Source organism: Bos taurus, chromosome 12, assembly GCF_002263795.3.
Source record: "Bos taurus isolate L1 Dominette 01449 registration number 42190680 breed Hereford chromosome 12, ARS-UCD2.0, whole genome shotgun sequence".
Classification (NCBI taxonomy): domain Eukaryota; kingdom Metazoa; phylum Chordata; class Mammalia; order Artiodactyla; family Bovidae; genus Bos; species Bos taurus.
In genome coordinates this window covers 29,913,763-29,934,840 of record NC_037339.1, presented here as the reverse complement: position 1 = coordinate 29,934,840, position 21,078 = coordinate 29,913,763, and positions in this window count along the sequence as shown.

Here is a 21,078-nt window from a genome sequence, read left to right as displayed (position 1 = left end):
ACTGAGCATGGAACAACAGACTGGTTCCAAATAGGAAAAGGAGTTTGTCAAGGCTGTATATTGTCACCCTGTTTATTTAACTTATATGCAGAGTACATCATGAGAAACGCTGGACTGGAAGAAACACAAACTGGAATCAAGATTGCCGGGAGAAATATCAATCACCTCAGATATGCAGATGACACCACCCTTATGGCAGAAAGTGAAGAGGAACTAAAAAGCCTCTTGATGAAAGTGAAAGAGGAGAGTGAAAAAGTTGGCTTAAAGCTCAACATTCAGAAGACGAAGATCATGGCATCTGGTCCCATCACTTCATGGGAAATAGATGGGGAAACAGTGGAAACAGTGGGTGACTTTATTTTTCTGGGCTCCAAAATCACTGCAGATGGTGACTGCAGCCATGAAATTAAAAGACGCTTCCTCCTTGGAAGGAAAGTTATGACCAACCTAGATAGCATATTCAAAAGCAGAGACATTACTTTGCCAACAAAATTTTGTCTAGTCAAGGCTATGGTTGTTCTGTGGTCATGTATGGATGTGAGAGTTGGAGTGTGAAGAAGACTGAGCGCCGAAGAATTGATGCTTTTGAACTGTGGTGTTGGAGAAGACTCTTGAGAGTCCCTTGGACTGCAAGGAGATCCAACCAGTCCATTCTGAAGGAGATCAGCCCTGGGATTTCTTTGGAAGGAATGATGCTAAAGCTGAAACTCCAGTACTTTGGCCACCTCATGTGAAGAGTTGACTCATTGGAAAAGACTCTGATGCTGGGAGGGATTGGGGGCAGGAGGAGAAGGGGACGACAGAGGATAAGATGGCTGGATGGCATCACTGACTCGATGGACGTGAGTCTGAGTGAACTCCGGGAGTTGGTGATGGACAGGGAGGCCTGGAGTGCTGCGATTCATGGGGTCGCAAAGAGTCAGACATGACTGAGCGACTGATCTGATCTGATCTGATCTGATGTGCATGGTATTGTCTTGTTGCCATGGTAATGTCTACACTGGAAGCCACACCCAGGAGTGCAGAGCTAGTCTCCTTGGGAGCATGACTTAGAGGGAACTGGGCTGCCCTTAGTAAACAGCCAGGGTCTCTCCTCATGACCCCTACACTGACACTGGGTATGGACTCACCATGGGGCGATGCCCTGGAGTCTCGGAGATCAGGCATCATCTCTTTTTCTCCATTTTAGTGTCATTACTGTGCAAAGGCAAACACCCCTGAGACTTGTAAGAGAAAAGCCAACATCTCACTCCCCAAAATAGACATAAAACCTAACCATCTCCAGTGAAGCTGCAATTATGGAATCCTGGGTTTTGAGAGGTCACTTATACATAACCTCTTCAGTGCACAAATTCTCTTTTCTGTGAGCCACGAGCCAGCATCTGCTTGAATACCTTAAGTCAAAGGCAACTTCAGCTAAAGGTAGCCCATTTCCTATTTCAAGGTTGGAGAGCTCTGACCTTAATTTTTTTCCCTTTATGAACTGCAAGTGGTCTGTCTTGACTTTCTACCCATTAGCCCAGTTTCTAATCTTTTGAACCACTCTATAAGAATACACAGAACTGTACAAAAAGATCTTCACAACCCAGATAATCACGATGATGTAATCACTCACCTAGAGCCAGATATCCTGGCATGTGAAGTCCAGTGGGCCTTAGAAAGCATCACTACAAACAAAGTTAGTGGAGGTGATGGAATTCCAGTTGAGCTATTTCAAATCCTGAAAGATGATGCTGTGAAAGTGCTACACTCAATATGCCAGCAAATTTGGAAAACTCAGCAGTGGCCACAGGACTGGAAAAGGTCCGTTTTCATTCCAATCCCAAAGAAAGGCAATGCCAAAGAATGCTCAAACTACTGCACAATTGCACTCATCTCACACGCTAGTAAAGTAATGCTCAAAATTCTCTAAGCCAGGCTTCAGCAATACATGAACTGTGAACTTCCAGATCCCTGACACACACGGAAAGTATTTAGAACAAGGACAGCCACAGAATAATTTTTCAACAAATACTATCATCATAATCATTAATGTTTCCCAATTTGTATCATATAATAATGAGGAGCTGAGACATCTGCCAGTGAAATTCTCTGCCATTGTGCATCAGTAGCCTCCTATTACTCTAGGATGAATTAAGTTCTAAAGTGACAAGTTAAGTCATGTTCACCTCTATTCAGACCTTGGACCAATCCCCTAATCAAAGCAAATACCAGTGTTTTCACTGTCGTCTGATTTGAAAGGGAATAGTCAGGATTCCAGGGAAGAGAAGGAAAGACTGTAGTGAAATAGGGCTTTGGGGGAAGTGGAGAGAAAATGGAGATGTTCCTAGGCCTTTTGGGCGCTCCCACTCCTTCCCTGTGACCCCTGGTCTGCTCTTCCCTACGTGCACTGCTGAGATTTGAAATGAAGCCTATGTCCTGGTGTGTCAGAACTGTGCAGTCAGACTGACATGGACTCAAGTCTCAGGCAAGACACTTACTAGTTGCTTGATCTGTGCGTACGTGTTAGTCACTTAAGAAAGTGAAAGTGAAAGTCAGTGGTGTCAGTGGTGTCCGATTCTTTGCGACCCCATGGACTGTACAGTCCATGGAATTCTCCTGGCCAGAATACTGGAGCGAGTTGCCATTTCCTTCTCCAGGGATCTTCCTGACCTGGGGATCGAATCCAGGCCTCCTGCATTGCAGGCAGATTCTTTACCATCTGAGCCCCCAGGGAAGCTCCTGTTTGATCTTAGGCAGATAGTTTAGTCTTTCTAGGTTTGAGTTTCCCATTTTGTAAAACGCGAGCGATAGTACTTATCTCATCCAGTTATGGCAAGAATGGAGATGAAGGTCCACTTTGAGTGAAACGATATGATCTCACTCACCACCACCATCATTATCATCTTTAGAGAGACTGGGCAGCGAAGTGAGCCCAGACACTCAGTAGCACACTTCTAGCCCCAGCCCAGCTAGTGCACCCCAGTCATTAGCCCCAAGTTTTTGGCAGCCAAGTTCATGCCAATGACCTACTTCATAATAATATTTACCTCATGTCCATGCCCTGATGATAAGGAGAATTTTTGAAAGCCAAAAAGGCAGCAGACATTTAATGAACATTCCCTTCTTCCCCAGGATGGCTTCTGCATGTATTTGCAGCTAGTATATTCAGAGCAGGCTGATGCTCGGGCTCGACAGCAAAAGGCTTCCTTCCAGCTGCCTGCTGTGCTGTAGGGGCTGTCATACGGGGGTCCCGTGCTGCACATTCTTGCTGTGCCTGATGACACCTTAATCATGATCAGGGAAGATGGAGCCATTTATTTCTGGTCCCTGCAGCTGAAGTTGAAAAGAAGAAAGTGGGTTTTTGTATGTGATTCTCATTTGATAAGGATGCTGAGTGCTCCAGTTTGATTTTATTTGCTATTTTAAACTGCTCCTTGAGTGGCATGATTACAGAAATTGTGTCCTTGAATATAATATATTCATGCTGGATTTTGCCAGTCTATGGGATGCAAATATGATCTGTATATGTAGGACAAGATAATTCTTCATTCCACTGCTAAAATCAGATGGAGTGATGAATTACACATGATTCCATCATGTAATTTATCATGTCTTAATGAATGACAAATGGAAAAGAATTTTCCGTTTTTCTCCCTGTTAATGGTTCTTTCAGTTTAGGTAGTTCTGAGAGAACTTACTGAATCACAGAATCAGAAATTCAGAAGGCAAGAAGCATTTGGGAAGTACACTTAGAAATAACAGTGAGCCATTACAGAATAGAGCCCTTGTCACTGCTCAGGTTCTATGCTGCATGCTGGGGACAGACACCCATTTCCGCCCTCAGGAAACTTATCACCCACCTAGTAGTTACACAGCTAAACTATACCCCTCAGGCTGCCAAATAAACCCTCCCGAGAAGTGAAGTCGCTCAGTCGTGTCTGACTCTTTGTGACCCCATGGGCTGTAGCCTACCAGGCTCCTCTGTCCGGGATTTTCCAGGCAAGAGTACTGGAATGGGTTGCCATTTCCTTCTCCAGAGGATCTTCCCGACCCAGGGATCGAGCCTGGGTCTCCCGCATTCTAGGCAGATGCTTTACCGTCTGAGCCACCAGGGAAGGAGAGAATAAACTCAGTGCCTCGAGTCTGTGTAGCAAGTTCTCTATAGAGGCAAACCTTGGTTTACTGCGTTCCACAGATACTGTATTTTTTATAAATTGAAGGTTTGTGGCAACCCTGTATTGAGCAAGTCTATCAAGGCCATTTCCCCAACAGTATTTGCTCACGTTGTGTCTCTGTATCCCATTTTGGTAATTCCTGCAATATTTCAAACTTTTTCATTATTATTATACCTGTTGAGGTGATCAATGATCAGGGATCTTTGATGTTACTATTGCAAAAAGATTACTACTCACTGAAGGGTCAGATGGTGGCTAGCATTTTTAACAAGAAAGTATTTATTTATTTTTAATGGAAGTATAATTACTTTACAGTACTGCATTTGTTTCTACCAAACATCAAAATGAATCAGCCATAAATTTACCCATGTCTCCTCCCAAGAAAGTATTTTTTAATGAAGATATGTACATTGATTAAAAAAAAAAAATTTGCACACTTAATAGACCATCAGCATAATGTAAACATAACTTTGTCTGCACTGGGGAACCAGAAAATTCCCATGACTCACTTCATCACAGTGGTCCACAATATCTCCAAGATATATCTATACTTGAGGGCAAAAGTAAACTGAAGAAAGCTCTATAATGTGAAGTATGTGTATTACGGACAAGAGTGCCTTGAGACAACTGAAACTGTCTTATCATTAAAAAGCTGTATTTTTGTACATTTCCATCCTTCTACCCTTTAGGACAAGCCCATTATTCGGAAGTCCAGGTGGGTGACAGATGTTACCATCATGCCCCAGTACAACAAACTGATCCTAGGGACTGGGTGAGTGTCTTTGGCTGTTCAGCTGGGAAAAGAATCATCATTGGTCTATGAAATTCACTTCCATGTGTGGGTTTACACAGACATATTCATGTTTATGATAATAGGATAAAGAATGAAGCCCTTAAAAAAATATACTAGAACTCATACATCATCAAAGCTGCTGTGCAAAGAAAGGTATCCGTTTGTCTGGCCAATTGCAATGATATTGTCATTGTCTCAAATTGATAGTCCTCTTCTGGAATACTTCCAGAGTGAGAAAAAAATGTCATTACATTTTAGCACCCTTTATTTTAGATTCAAAATAATACAGCTATTTTATTAGCCACCAAAATTCAGTCCAAAAGACTTTGGACTGATTCAAAAAATAAAATCCACAGTGAAAACAAACTATACTCGCTGGTGGAGAACCTCCAAAGAATGGGCCTTGGAAGAATGGCCTCAAGCTGTGAAGGAAGATACTGAAGATTTTGATCAAGGGCAACATAAAGATTGAAGGCAGGAGGAGAAGGGGACGACAGAGGATGAGATGGTTGGATGGCATCACCGACTTGATGGATATGAGTTTGAGCAAGCTCCAGGAGTTGGTGATGGACAAGGAAGCCAGACAGGGAAGGGAAGCTGCAGGGAAGCCTGGCAGGGAAGGAAAGCCTGCAGGGAACCTGCAGTCAGTCCATGGGGTTGCAAAGAGTCGGAAACAACTGAGCAACTGAACTGAACCGAACGTAATGAAAGTAGGCTTCCCTGGTGGCTCAGCCAGTAAAGAATCCACCTGCAATGCAGGAGACCTGGGTTCCATCCCTGGGTCAGGAAGGTCCCCTGGAGAAGGGAATTGCTACCCACTCCAGTATTCTTGCCTGGAGAATTCTATGAACAGAGGAGCCTGGAGGGCTGGAGTCCATGGGGTGGCAAGGAGTCGGATACGAATGAGCGACTAACACTTTCAAAATAATGAAAATAAATGTGCAGCGTCCTGGACGGCACTTGAGCAACCTCAGTAATGCGCCAAGGCAAAGGCGTGTGCAGCTTGGTGGGAAGGAATTTTGGAAAACTCCAAATTAAGGCAAAAGCAACCAGGGAAGGGTGAACTGTGATGGGAGTGGTGGGTGTGTCCAGGCTGAGGAATTAAACTGTTTAGCATGGAGTCTTGGGCTCCAAAATCACTGCAGATGGTGATTGCAGCCATGAAATTAAAAGAGGCTTACTCCTTGGAAGGAAAGTTATGACCAACCTAGATAGCATATTCAAAAGCAGAGACATTACTTGCCAACAAAGGTCCATCTAGTCACGGCTATGGTTTTTCCAGTGGTCATGTATGGATGTGAGAGTTGGACTGTGAAGAAAGCTGAGCGCCGAAGAATTGATGCTTTTGAACTGTGGTGTTGGAGAAGACTCTTGAGAGTCCCTTGGACTGAAAGGAGATCCAACCAGTCCATCCTGAAGGAGATCAGTCCTCGGTGTTCATTGGAAGGACTGATGCTGAGGCTGAAACTCCAGTACTTTGGCCACCTCATGCGAAGAGTTGACTCATTGGAAAAGACCCTGATGCTGGGAGGGATTTGGGGCAAGAGGAGAAGGGGACGACAGAGGATAAGATGGCTGGATGGCATCACCGACTCAATGGACATGAGTTTGGGTGAATTCCAGGAGTTGGTGATAGACAGGCAGGCCTGGCATGCTGCGATTCATGGGGTTGCAAAGAGTTGGACACGACTGAGCGACTGAACTGAACTAACCTGAGCATGGGGCCGGGGCCGTGGCTAGATGAAGGGGCGGAAGTTGAATGTGGTTCCCACCCCCCTGCCTGACCCTCTTCAGATTCCTCCCTCCACCTCCGACTCCTCCCAAACCCAAACTTGCCTCCTTTAGCAGACCCTGGTTCCCTAGGCTTCAGTGACGTTAGCTAACAGTTAATATAACCCCACATCATCCAGGCTCTCAAATACAATTAAATTTAATGTTAAGTTTAATTATTAAAACATTAGCATATTAATATTACTTATATAATTAATATCAACCATTAAAAAACAACAAATTTGGATTTCTAAATTCAGCCCTGTTTGATTTTAAAAAGCGTGTTCAATAGCTTTAATTACCGTGTCTTTTACACACACAGAAATTCAGAGATTAAAGCAGTAACTTCCTAGAGAATCTCTGAGCTGGCAAATGGGAAAGTAAGGCAAGACAAATGACTGGAGGCAGTGAACCACTCTTGAGCTGCATGGCAGGTGGAAAGGAAATGGGAAAACTACGTTAATCACTGACGGCAAGCAAGGCAAGGCTCTGGAATTTGCGGAGTGACCCCCCCCACACACACACCCACACACACATGTGTTCCATGTGAGCAGGCTGAAGCAGCAGGCTGTTTTTCTTATATCCACGAACTTCTTCTTTCAGTCAGCTCCTGGGTGGACAAGCTAACTTAGGAGGAAGGGGTTAAGGACACAAGTTAAGGAGGACTGAGCGGGGAACTGAGTCCTTGACCCTCCATTGTGTGGCTCTAATCATCTTCATTATTAGCAGCAAAAATCAGTTCACGTTTTCGAGCACTTAAGAGGTCCCATGTACCAAGCTAACTACTTTCTCACATATCCTCTCATTTAATCCCAGTAACTCTCCTGTAAAACAGGTATGAGCCCCATTTTACAGACGAGGGAACTGTGTGATGAGCTGGGATCTGATGGCCCAACGATTGGCGTCCAGAGCCCATGTTGTTGGAAACTGCACCAGCCTCCTGATGGGGAGTATGGGTGCCATGACCAGTTCAGAACCCGATGGAATTGATGTCCCCAAAGGGTGGAGCTGGAGAGGAAACCTCCAGCTCAGCAAGGGGCCATGCTCAGGAAGGCAGGTGTTTCACGGGTCAGCTGTTTCTGTTTTGTGGAATCTGTGCATTATAAAAAATGCTCCATATAAAAATCAAGTGGGAAATTTAGGTTTACTCCAAGTGTGCTTCATCTCTGAACAGAAACTGTGAAATCCAGCTGTATGAACTCTCTAACTTGGAGCCGTACTGTCAGATTGGTGGCCTGGACGCTGTCCCGCTGAAACTGAACTACTGGTGAGAAAGAGGCATCTCCAGGGCCAGGCAGATTGCCTCTCCCCCGAGCAGCAAATCCTTCCTTCTCTCTCTGTGGACAGTTACGTACACTTGTGTTCTATCAGTAGGCGTCCTGGCTGCCACGGAACCTGTCATGCCTGTGTCACTTGTCACAGTGGTGCCCAGAAAGGAGGGGCCTTCCTGCATCTGTGGAGGAAAGGGAGGCCCAGAGAGGCGGTATGGTTTCTGTTGATGAGATTATAAATTAATCTATGTTTTAAATGTGGCTATGTTAATTTTCCTGAAACCCAACTCTGACCTTGTTACTCTGCTTTTGAGTGGTTGCCAAGTCCTTCTCCAATAATATTCACACCTTTTAGTGGCACCCAAGCCTTCCCTCCCCTCCCCACTGCCATTCTAGCCTCCCTCTGCACTGGGCCATCAGGGCCAACCTAAACAGAGACCCTTCAGCTCCGGTCAGTCAGGTCACTGTCCGGATGCTCTGGATGCTGTTCCACTCCCCAGCCATCCTTTCATCATGTTTCTAATATGCACCTGACCTAGCTGGATATGGGGACACATATGAATAAGACACGGTTCCCAAAAGCTCTCACTGTCTCACAGACACGGCGGGTTCTGCAGAAATCCTACCATTCTTTACAGCTCAAATGTTATCTTCATGAAGTCCCCTGAATCTGCTTCTCACCCAGAAACCAAGTGTCCCCCTGGAAGCATCCCTGGTCTGTGGTTGTGGGGGCCCTTACAGACATCACCAATACAAAGCCCTGAGTAGCCCATGGGTGGCACCCACGCTTCAGTCTTTGCCCTGTGCTCTCGGGCACCTGCACACAGACTGGTCCCTAGTAGGCTCTAGAGAAACACTTGTTGAATAATCACGTCAGAAATCTCTTACTGATTTCAAAAGGAGGATCTAGTTTTATTTTGGCTTTTCTGTCCCCCGCCTTGCTTTTCTTGCTGCTTGATGGTTTTAGTAAAACATATCTTTCATTCAGTTTTCTTCCACCTATCATTTTGTATATTGAGAAATATAGAGAAAAGTTGATGGATTTAGAAGGAAGTAACTGAAAAGCAGACTTGCAGCAGACTGTGTTCCTGTAGAACAAAGACAGACCCCTTCCCCAGCGCCTCTCCTGCACAGGTGTGGCCCCTCCTGAGGCCTCCTTCCTCTCCAGAGGGAGGGATGTGTACACCCCACCCCACCCCTGGAGGTTAGGGTAGGGTAGGAGGCACTGGAGCCCAGGGGAATCCAGGTGCCCAGCCTACAGTGAGGGCATCGCCATAGTGAGTTGGCTTTTACTTAAGACATCTGAGAGTTGCCTGAAAATGATTGATTGTGTTAGCACTGCTTTCTAGAAAGGCCACTTTGATGAGAGAAGAAAAAGGACACCCTTGAGAGAACATGTGCAGGCCCAGCGAAGCAAGTATAGCTCAGCCTGGCTGTGTGTGCCTCCTGCCTCCCGGATCCTGGGCCAGACCCCAGCTCCCCACATCAGAGGATGCTGGGCTCCTCCTGGGTAGGTCAGAGCCTCTGGGGAAGGCAGGACTTTGTTGTGGACTCAGATCTCAGCAACTTCACTCATCTCTGGGGACACTGTGGTCCCAGGACATCATGAAGACTTTGTTCTACCCCACCTCTCTTGGGGCTTGGAGCTGAGGGTGGGGACGAGTCTTTTGCTATGGGCTAGGGATTCAGAAACTGAACTCATAGGGCACCCAGCCTCAAGGGGAGCACAGCCTGGTGAATGTGAATGTGTAAATCTGCTGGGACTTCCATAACAAAATGTCACTGGGTGCCTTAAACAACAGAAAATAATTTTCTCACAGTTCTGGGGGCTGGCAGGTCCAAGATCAAGGTGATAATCCCTTCTGTTTCTGGCCAGGGCCCTCTTCCTGGATTGCAGACAGCCACCCAGTTGCCTTCTCACTGTGTCCTCATGTGGCCTTTCCTTGGTGGGTTGCATGGGGGCGGGGGGAATGTTGCTCTATGGGGTCTCTTAACCCTATCACAAGAGCCCCACCCTCATGAACTCATTTAACCCTAATTACATCCCAAAGGACCCACCTCCAAATACTATCACATTGGAGGTTAGAGTTTTAACATATGAATTTTGAGGGGACACAAACATTTTATCCACAATAGTGAATATTTACTGACTTGGGTTGTACATTCTAATCAGTCACCTCTCCCTTAATGAGGGTGGGATGGAGCAATGGCATTGGCCAGGTAATCAACCAATGGGACAGTTGATGATATCATTCTCTGAGAGCTTCTCCATTGGACTAGGAATGAGGTTTAGGATGCCACACTCTTCTGACATGGAGACTAGTTTTCTTTTTTTTTTTTATTTCACCAAGATTTAGCTTCTGTGTGTGGGTGCTCATTCAGTCATATCTGACTCTTTGTGACCCCATGGACGGCAACCCTCCGGGCTCCTCTGTCCATGGGATTTCCCAGGCAAGAATACTGGAACGGGTTGCCATTTCCTTCTGTGGGGATCTTCCCAACCAAGGGATCGAACACGCGTCTCCTGCATCTCCTGCACTGACAGGCAGATTTTTTACCACTGAGCCACTGGGGAAGCCCATTTAGCTTCTAGACACACCCAAAGGAAAACCGATTTGGAACAACACTTATAACTGGCATAGACTGGACCTGGGTGTGTGTTGTGGGGTGGGGTGTCTCTGTGTTGCCCTAAAACCTTCCTTAAGGATTGTTGACTTGTTTCCTTGCTGAATTCTTGCTAAGCAGCCAGAACATGAACTTTGCATTTTATCTCCATTTCGTCTCACCACTGCCTCTCACACCCAGACCTGATCACTTAGAGCGATATTGGAACCAGCACAGTATTTATCATAATTTCCTGGGCAAGTAGGGTTCTGATAAGTACAATGATAGCTAGTTATAGAGATTGAAGGCTCCAGGAAGCATTAATCATGGTGTCTGAGTGCATTTGTGGGAGCACATTGTAGACTAATTGCCGTGTGCGGAGCTCCCTCTGTTATTACCTTTAATATACAATTTCACATACAACTTCTTTTTTGTTGCTTTCAAACCACTGCAGACACACTCAAAAGTACGTCTTAGCTTTAACATTTTTAGCTATAAAAGCAAAATAGGAAAATAAGAGAAATATTTCTGCTGAGTGATAAATGTATCTGTCTAATAGATCCCTTAGGTCCTAGAAGACATTCAATAGCTATTTTTTACTAAACAGATGAATACATAAAAAGTATTTTTTTAATCTCAGCTTGATCTACTGCTAATTCATCTACTAACTTAGGGCAAGATATTGTCCTCTTCAAATATGAAATAAACTAACAATAGAAGAAGGGGAGAAGAAAACCACTTAGCTAAGAGATATGACATTACTACCCGCAGAACATTTCTCGGAAGAAAACTTTATCACACCGAGGTCCTTTTCCTTCTGTTCCTAGTGTGTTGAGAGTTTTTATCATGAAAGAATGTTGAATTTTGTCAAACACTTCTTCTGTACCTATTGAGACAAGTGATTTTTATCCTTCATTTTGTTGATGTGATGTATCACATTAATTGATTTCTGTGTCTTGAGCCATCACTCCTTTCAGTGTGCTGTTGGATTTGGTTTGCTAGTATTTTGTTGAGGATTTTTGTGTCTACATTCATCAGGGATATTGATGCGTTGTTTTCTTTTCTTGTGGTGTCTCTGTCTGGCTCTGATATCAGGGTAATCCTGGCTTTATAAAATGAGTTTCAAAGTGTTCTTTCCTCTTCAGTATTTTGGAAGTTTTTGAGAAAGAGTGGTTTTAATTATTTTTTAAAGTGTTCAATAGAATTCACCAGTAAAGTCATCTGGTTCTGGGCCTTCAATTAAATTTCTGTACTAGCTATACATCTGGTCAGACTTTCTGTTTCTTCGTGATTTAGTCTTGGTAAAATTTTATGTTCTAGGCATTTGTCCATTCTTTTAGGTTACCCAGCGTGTTGGCATATAGCTTTCACAGTTGTATTTCTATTGTATCATTTGTGATGTCTCTTGTTTCATTTCTAATGTTATTTATTTGAGTCTTCTCTTTTTTCTTAGTTAATCTGGCAAAAGTGTTATAAATATTTTAATCTTTTCAAAAAACCAACTCTTAGTTTTGTTGTTTTTTGGTTTTGTTTATTCCTTTTCTAGTCTTTGTTATTTCCTTCTGCCAACTTTGGCTTAGTTTGTTCTTTTTTAAATAAAATTTTTTAAAAAGTACTTATTTAGTTATTTCTTTTTGGCTGTGCTGGGTCTTCGTTGCTGCATGGACTTTTCTGTAGTTGCGGGAGCCGGGGCTCCTCTCTCATTGCGACGTTCAGTAGCTTCTCTTGTGGCTCTGGAGCACAGGCTCAGTAGTTGTGACTTTACAGGATTAGTTACTCTGTGACATGTGGGATCTTCCTGGACCAGGGATTGAACCTGTGTCTCCTACATTGCCAGGTGGACTTTTTACCACTGAGTCACCAGAGAAGTCCTGTTCTTCTTCTTTTCTTTTAGTTCCTTGAGGTTTAAAGCCAAGTTGTTGATTTGAGATCTTTCCTCTTTTTAATGTAGGCATGAACATCCCTCTTAGTACTGCTTTCACTGAGTCTCATAAGTTTTGATATGGTGTATTTTCATTTTTATTTGTCATGAGGTATTTCCTAATTTCCTCCTTTACTTCTTTTTGACCCAATGGTTGTTCCAAAATGTGGGTTCCCCCCCCCCACATATTCATGAATTGCCCAATTTGCTTTCTGCTTTGATTTCTAGCTTCATTTCATTGTTATCCAAAAGATACTTAATATAATTTCAGTCTTCTTAAATTTGTTAAGACTTGTTTTGTGGCCTAAATGGTCTATCCCAGAGAAAGATCCACGTGTCCTTGAGAAGAATGTATATTCTGTTGCTGTTGGGTTAAATGTCTATGTATGTCTGTTAGATTTATTTGATCTATAGTGTTATTCAAATCGTATGTTTCCTTACTAATCTTCTGTCTGGATGTTCTATCCATTGCTGAAAGTGAGGTATTGAGGTTTCCTACTATTATCATGGCTTCCCTGGTAGCTCAGCTGGTAAAGAATCTACCTGCAATGCAGGAGACCCTGGGTTGATCCCTTGATTGGTAAGATTCCCCTGGAGAAGGGAACAGCTACCCATTCCAGTTTTCTTGCCTGGAGAATTCCGTGTACAGAGGAGCACATTGCTGTCTATTTCTCCCTTGTATTCTATATTACTTTATTTATATCTCTATTCCAGGAATTATCACTCTCTGTCTTGTATTCTAGTCAGCTGTGTTCATTCACTCAACAAATACTCCAGAAGGACCAGTGTGAGCTAGACACCGTTGTGAGTGCAGGGAATCCTTCACAGTATAATATATATAAGATTTTCTGCCCTCAAGGAGTTTTCATTCAAGAAGGAGAGATTGAGAATAAATAATAAGTTTTATAAATGTACAAATGATACAGTATGTTGAAAGGTGTTAAGTGCTATGGACTTAAAAAAGGGAAATAATGCCAAGGATATATGTGTGTGTGTGGTGAGAGTAGGATGGGGGAGTTGTTCGTTGTAGTAATCAGTAAGGTGGTTAGGGGAAGCTATAGTGAAAGGTGACCTTCAAGCTAAGACCCAGAGGGAGCAAGGGAGTGAGCCAAGGAAGCCAAGGGGGATACCTGGGAGACAGCCGTGCAGACAGAGAAACAACAGGAGTAAAGGCCTGAGGAGGGCATTGCCCCTCACGCTGCATGCTCAGGGACTCGCAGCATCTGGTTCCTGGCCCTCTGCCCTGCACCCAGACACCATCACTACCAGGCTTCACAGCCTGTTTCTCACTAGACCTAATACAATGACATCCTAGGAGGCAGATCCTTCCTTCTGTTGAGTCTTCATTATACCAAGCTGTGTGACATATACTTTTTCTTCCCTTGATTTTTGCAGTAGCTCCGCCTCTGGTTCTCCAATTCCTCCAGCCTTCACCCTCCTCTTCCCTCTTACATGTTGAGAGCCCTTCAAGTGCTACCCCTTGGCCTTCTTCTTTACCACACTGTCTCCTTAAGTATTGTCTTTTCTTTTTATGGCTTTGGCTATGATTTAAAATTACTTCTTGACCTCTGTCCTCTGAATGCTAGGTTTGTCTGTGAGTGGGTATCCCATAGGCCTTTCAAAACTGAAGTGCCAAAATGCAACCTCCCTGCCCCCAGATTCTGCAGCGCTTCCAATGTTTTCTGCTTTGATTATAGCCTCCATTTCATCATTTGAACTGCGAACCTTGGAATTCCCTGTGGTTGCCCCCTCTCTTCCTCACCTTCTACTTCCAAACACTGGCCACTTCTTGTCTCTTTCTGCTCTCATTTCTATAATCCTTGTCCCAGTGTGGGTGGGAACAATTGCTTACATGTTCTTGTTGCTTGGCTCACAGCCTCCAGTCTCTCCTCTTTGTAGCTTGGTCCACAAACTCTGGGAAGATTTGTTTATGCTCTGCTTACAATTTTGAACAAATCTCAATGGTATTTTGCCAGTATCCCAGTGGATCAAGGCCTCTTTGAACATTGATGCTTGTCATATGATCTGCATTCCCTCCCAGCTTCTTTGAAGGACAAAGTGATCAGCATCACCATTGTTTTCTGGTTTACATCCAAGTTGATGTTAAGACATTGGTTGGCTCTCTCAAGAGATGGTTCATCCCCAAATGGCATCCCCATGGACCCCAGAAGAGACTTCTCACATAAATGACAGAATCCCAGCCATGCCTCAGTGCTTTAGTACAATCAATTTGATTCAGGTCAAGCATACACTGAGTAAAAACAGCCTGCCTTCTTTCCTTAGCCGAGTTACAAATTGGGAGCATTGATGATCCATTCTCTTTTTTCCTGGAAGGCTGATATATAGAGAGAAAGAATCTAGCATCAATAACTACAGACACATTCAGTGATCTCTTATCTGACTGTTCTTCCTGTCTTTTGCCGCCTGAAAAAGAGCACTGATGGGTCCCTTGTGAATAGCTGTCATTGGCCTCAGTCTCCCCATCACCTTTCATAACTGAGACCCCACGATCATCTCCATTTTGAAGGGGGAAACCAAGAGATGTATTCTATGCATCATCCTACTGTGACCCAGAAGGAAAAAAATATTGGGATGGTAAGATCATTAGGATTTAGAATGCCAAGACTTGTCAGAAATTGACTCACTTATCATGAAGCTTTGCAATTCATCAAAGATCAAAGAAATGAAGTCTGAAGCCAGTCCAAGCACAGCTAGGTACTTCCAATTTCCTGGTTTCCCTGTCCTTGCCAGCAGCATATGGGGAGTTTACCCTGGGTCTGAGGCCCTGTCCTAAGCATTGTGTGAAAGCTTCAGGTTATTAGATGTGACAGAATGCTCCCCTGAATCGCTGGGCTGCAATTAGTTGGATAAAACTACTCTAAACCTAACTCCTAAATGAAATGACAGTCTTGCTGCCCTTGCTGAGATTGAAACACACAGATTAGCTTGAAACATCTCTAGAAAGGGGGGAATTATTGATCCTAAATTGGGCCTTTTTTGCATCTTAAAAAATCAGAGATAGCCCCTTTGAAAAACTCTTTCTAGATTGTTATCACCCACATCTATTGCTGTTATTGCAGCACAATGAAATGTTTCAGATGCCTCGAATTCCAGGAATCTGGTCTCTTGCCAGAGCTGCAGAGTGATATGAATAATTTCTGGGCTCTGATACTCGGGATGGATGTGTTTCTGGGATTTTTTTTTGGCAGAAATATCGAGTCTCTCTTTTAGAGAAGTCAGTGACTGCATGCTTTAAGGCAGGCTCCATGCTTCCTTTCAGGGTAAGCAATAGCAGAGCAGAGATTTCCACTCAAGGCAACTCTTTTCATTTTTCCAAGTCTTGTTGGAAGAAAAATATATCAACATCCAGGGGCAAAGATGTGTGAAAGATAAGCCAGTGGTACACAACAGTTTATTTCTCCTGATTTTAATGTACTTAGAATAATGTAGCAAATGTGAATCTTAGTCTGTAACTTTGGATATGAAAGAAATATAACTCACTTTACTTTTCAGAACTCCAGTTCTGTTTTGAGCACCCACACCGTAATATCAGTCACTACAGGGGTTCCACTGACATGGTGCCTGAGTTTGGGGGTCCACTGGTGGGAAGCCTTCATTAAGGCCCCTTTGGGCCTGAGGCTGTCTCATACATAAGACTCTGCACTTGGCTGCAGGTGGCATGTCTACCTGGAGCTCCACACAGCTACTCCTCTCACATTGCTGGGGAACCACAGTTCCCTTTGGCAGCCCCCTGGATAGCTGGGCTGTGTACCTACAAGAACCCTCAGCCCTCTCTTCCTCCCCCTTCCTTGTGGTTCTTCTGCTTTTCCTTTTGTTGTTCAGTTGCTAAGTTGTGTCCAACTTTTTGCAACCCCATGGACTGCAGCACACTAGGCTTCCTTGTCCTTCACTATCTCCCAGAATTTGTTCAAACTTATGTCCACTGAGTCAGTGATACTGTCCAACCATCTCATCCTCTGCTTTCCCCTTTTCCTCCTGCCCTCAATCTTTCCCAGGATCTAGGTCTTTTCCAGTGAGTCCGCTCTTCGCATTAAGTGGCCAAAGTATTGGAGCTTCAGCTTCAGCATCAGTCCTTCCAATGAATTTGTTGTTTTTCAGTTGCTCAGTCACGTCCAACTCTTTGTGACTCCAAGGAATGCAGCACATCAGCCTTCCTTGTCCTTCATTATCTCCCAGAGCTTGCTCAAACTTATGTCCATCAAGTCAGTGATGCCATCCAACCATCTCATCCTCTGTCATCCTCTCCTCTTCTTGTCTTCAATCTTTCCCAGAATCAGGGTTTTTTCTAATGAGTCAGCTCTTTGCATCAGATGGCCAAAGTATTGGAACTTCAGTTTCAGCATCAGTCCTTCCAATGAATATTGAGGGTTGATTTCTTTTAGGATTGACTGGTTTGATCTCCTTGCTGTCCAAGGGACTCTCGAGAGTCTTGTCCAACACCTCAGTTCAAAAGCATCAATTCTTCAGCACTCAGCCTTCTTTATGGTCCAACTCTCACATCCATATATGACTACTGGAAAAACCATAGCTTTAACCATGTGGACCTTTGTTGGCAAAGTAATGTCTCTGCTTTTTAATATGCTGTCTAGGTTTGTCATAGCTTTCTTTCAAGGAGCAAGCATCCTTTAATTTCATAGCAGCAGTCACCATTGGCAGTGATTTTGGAGCCCAAAAAAATAAAGTCTGTCACTGTTCCCAGTTTTTCCCCGTCTATTTTTTCCTTTCCCCGCAAGCTCAGGGAGGATCTCCTTCAGTTCTAGGAGAAATCTTCCTTCTTTTATGCTTCCGCCTGCCAGGCCACTCTGTCCCCACCAGGACCCTCCTGCTTGCCCACCTTGCTCCAGGCCTTTGCATGCATTACTGCTCTCTGAACACAGCAGGGACAAATGCACCTCAGGGCCTTTGCATTTGCTGTCATTACCCCCAGGAGTGACCTTCCCTTCAGAAATCCATGTGGCTCAATCCAGTGTCACCTGCTTCTCCAAGAGGCCTCTCTGACCATGAAAATACACTCTTCCACCCCAAGACTCAGATTTACTTAATGTCCTCACCCTGCCTTATTTACTTCCATAGCAATTAGCATCATCTGACATGTGATATATTTATTTGGCTATTTATTTCTTACCCACCCCCCCCATTAGATATGAGCTCCACCATGGCAAGAGTGTTCTCTGTTATATCCCATCAGCATAAAACCACACTGGCCACATGGTATTATAATAACTATTTGAGGAATAAAGGAATGAATGGCTTGGGGCTGCCTAGCCTGTTACAGTCCCTGGGCGAGTTGCCAGCCTTCGTTCAGCTGGATGACAGAGCCAAGAGTGGGCGAGGAGTCACCCTGCATTTGGCTGGCTGGGCGACCGAGGCTCCAAAATCAAGGAGGCCAAGGGCAGTGGGGAGAGTGTATCTGGAGCACTAGGACCGAGGCAGGGAGCCCAGTGGCCTCCAGGTGAGGCCTCCAGATCTTGGCTGGGACTCAGAGGCCAAGCACGCAAGGGTGAGCGAAGGCCACCCTGGGGAATGTGGGCGCAGCATGCAGGCCAGACCCACTGCATCCAGCTAGAGCTTGACTGTCTTCTGGTCCACATTCGTAGAGACAAGTATGGGAGATGATCGCTCAGAACTTTATAAAGGGTGCTTTCTAAGTAAGCCCCTTCCACATATGTGTTCTCAGGCACTATTTGGGTGCTGCGGACACAGCAGGGGGAGAAGCAGATCAAAAGTCTGCTCTCAGGGAACTTCCGTCCTAGTGGAAAGAGACAGGCAATAAGCTCAGTGAGGAGTGTGTTAGGATGTGAGAGCAAAGGAGAAGAAATACAGCACAGAAGGATCTAGAAATTATGCGGGGGTGGGGGGATAGGGCAGTGCTCACGGGCACCACTGGGAGGGACTTGAGGGAAGAGCAACAATGAGGTACAGGGGTTACAGGCGAGGCCGGAGCCTGTGCATTAGAGGTGGGGCCTGGGTTTGCTGGGAGTTGAGCATGGCCAGCCTGGAGTGTATGATTCATGCATCAACAGCAAAGATCAGTGTAGCTTATTATAGGCCCGACACTGCTCTGAGCACTCACGGCATGTTAGCGAGTAAAATAAGCAAGAACCTTTGCTCTAGTGGAGCCTGGCTTTCAGATAATAAACCATCAACATAATAGATGATTACATAGGGTGTTGGAAAGTGATAAGTGCTGAGAAAGAAGCACAAGGGGAGGGCATCAGAAATTTGAGGTGGTCAAGGTATGCGTGTTGAGGGGCGTCAGAGTCATCAGAATAAAGAAGCGGAGTCAGAGCTCAAGGTGTCGGATGCACTTGCTCATGTGTAGGCAATAGGGGCCGAGTCCTGGGTGTTCAAACCTGGATGAGCAGCGTCAAGTGCATGCAGCAGCTAGAAAGACGAGGACCCACAGTTTCCACTGGAAGTCACTGCAGTTTTGTCCAAGGTGGACATGCCAGATGAAAATGCTATTGAGTGGGAATAGGAAGAGAGAAATGGAGACAGCAGGATCAACCCCTCTTTCAAGGAATTTTTCTGTAAAGGGAAGGAGAAAAATGGGGTGATAGTTGGTAGGGCAAGCAGACTGAGACAAGTGTTTTTTATCCTCTCCAACGAGAGTAATTAGAACCCTTTTTTGTGCTGATGGGAATGATCCAGAATATCAATGGTGCAGGAGACAGAGGGGGAAAATGCTGAACAGCAGGCAGATTGGGTAGGCAAAAAGGGATGGGATCCAGCATGCATGTGAAGGGCTGACCCCGGGGGGAACCAGGGATGCAAAGGAAGCCTGAGTGGATGGGTCCATACGCAGGTAAGTGTGTGCATGTGTGCTGGGATCTGACGGAGCCTGTTTTCTTTGTTTGTTCATTTTTAATTTTTGGTTGTGCTATATCTTCATTGCTGTGAGGGCTTTCCTCTAGTTGTGAGGGTTACCCTGTGGTTGCAGTGCGCAGGCTTCCCAATGTGGCGGCTTCTTTTGTTGCGGAGAATGGGCTCGAGAGTATGTGGCATTCAGAAGGTGGGGCACATGGGCTTAGTAGTGTGGCTCCCAGGTTCTAGAGCGCTGGCTCAGTAGTTGCAGCACACAGCCTTAGTTGCTCTGTGTCATGTGGGATCTTCCTTGACCAAGGATCAAACCCGTGTCTCCTGCATTGGCAGGCGGAATCTTTACCACTGAGCCACCAGGGAAGCCCCAGTGGAGCCTGTTTTAAAGGTTTCCATTTTCTTGATAACTCAGAAGCAGGATCTTCATCTGAGAATGGACATTGGGAAGAAGCATTGGAGATTTTCAGAGAAAAGAGGAAGTGTGAAATGGTCTTGAAAAGTGGGAGATGAGAATGGCTGCCAGGAAGCACTGAGAATTTATTTGTGGTTTGTGGTCATGAATTTCAAGTCAGACCACTCAGCAGAGTGGTGTGGTTTATCGCCAGCCACATTTTCATGTGAGTGCATGCAGGGGGTGGGTGGAAAGTCAGTTTGAATCAGGGATGTACTTTTGCCAAGAAAGAACAGCAGCAACAACGAGAGAGTTGGGGTGTAAAGGAGGAAGTGGTTATAATTGACTGTGGAATTTAAGCCAGATATGAAGGAAAATAAGGCATGGAAGGGTCAAGGGCAGTGAAAATGTGTTAGGACCAATGGATTGAAAGTCCAAGAGTTACAGCTGGAGTACAGTGCAGATAAACTGGGAAGACTGGAGTTTGAAATGGAGATTTTGCAGGGGCTCCGGGTATGACTGAGGACAAAATCAAGGGTACAACCATGGCTGTGAGTGGCTTAAGCATGATCAAAGTCAAGACGATTGAAATGGAGGGAAAGGAAATGAGACACCAGTAGACTGGATGGATTCTTCATGATTGATATTCAAATCCCAAGATTTATGTGCTGGGGAGAATGATAATGTGTGCAAGGAGTTGAATTTTATTTTATATTTTATATCATCTGTAGAAATAAAAGGTATAGAGAAAAATTGGGGGTCTAAACGAGTCTTTTTATAACTTAGTGGAGAACCTCTGTTCTTTGTCTTTTTGAGGGATGTGCAGGATTTTTTTTAAATTTATTCAACTGCCCAACTGTTCTTATTTCCAACATTATACACGGGTTGAACGGGTCTTTCTTGGGAAAAGGTATGGCAGACCTTTGCAGGTGAATATGGCTTCGTAAGGGGCTTCCCAGATGGCTCAGTGGTTAAAGAATCTGCCTGCAATACAGGAGACACAGACGCAGGTTTGATCCTTGGGTCTGGAAGATCTGGAGGAGGGCATGGCAACCCATTCCAGTATTCTTGCCTGGAGAATCCCATGGACAGAGGAGTCTGGCTGGCTGCAGTCCATGGGGTCGCAAAGAGGCAGACACGACTGAAGCAACTGAACCCATACACAGGTACATGTCTTTGTAACAGGAGTATCTTGACCGTGAGGAACTTGACTCTTTGCTATCTTTCTCGATTTTTCTCTAAGGAAGAAATTGATTGGTAGATAATTGATTATTCCCAGAAATAACCTTAACAAGAAATGTGTGAGATATATCTAGAGTGATAACAACCTT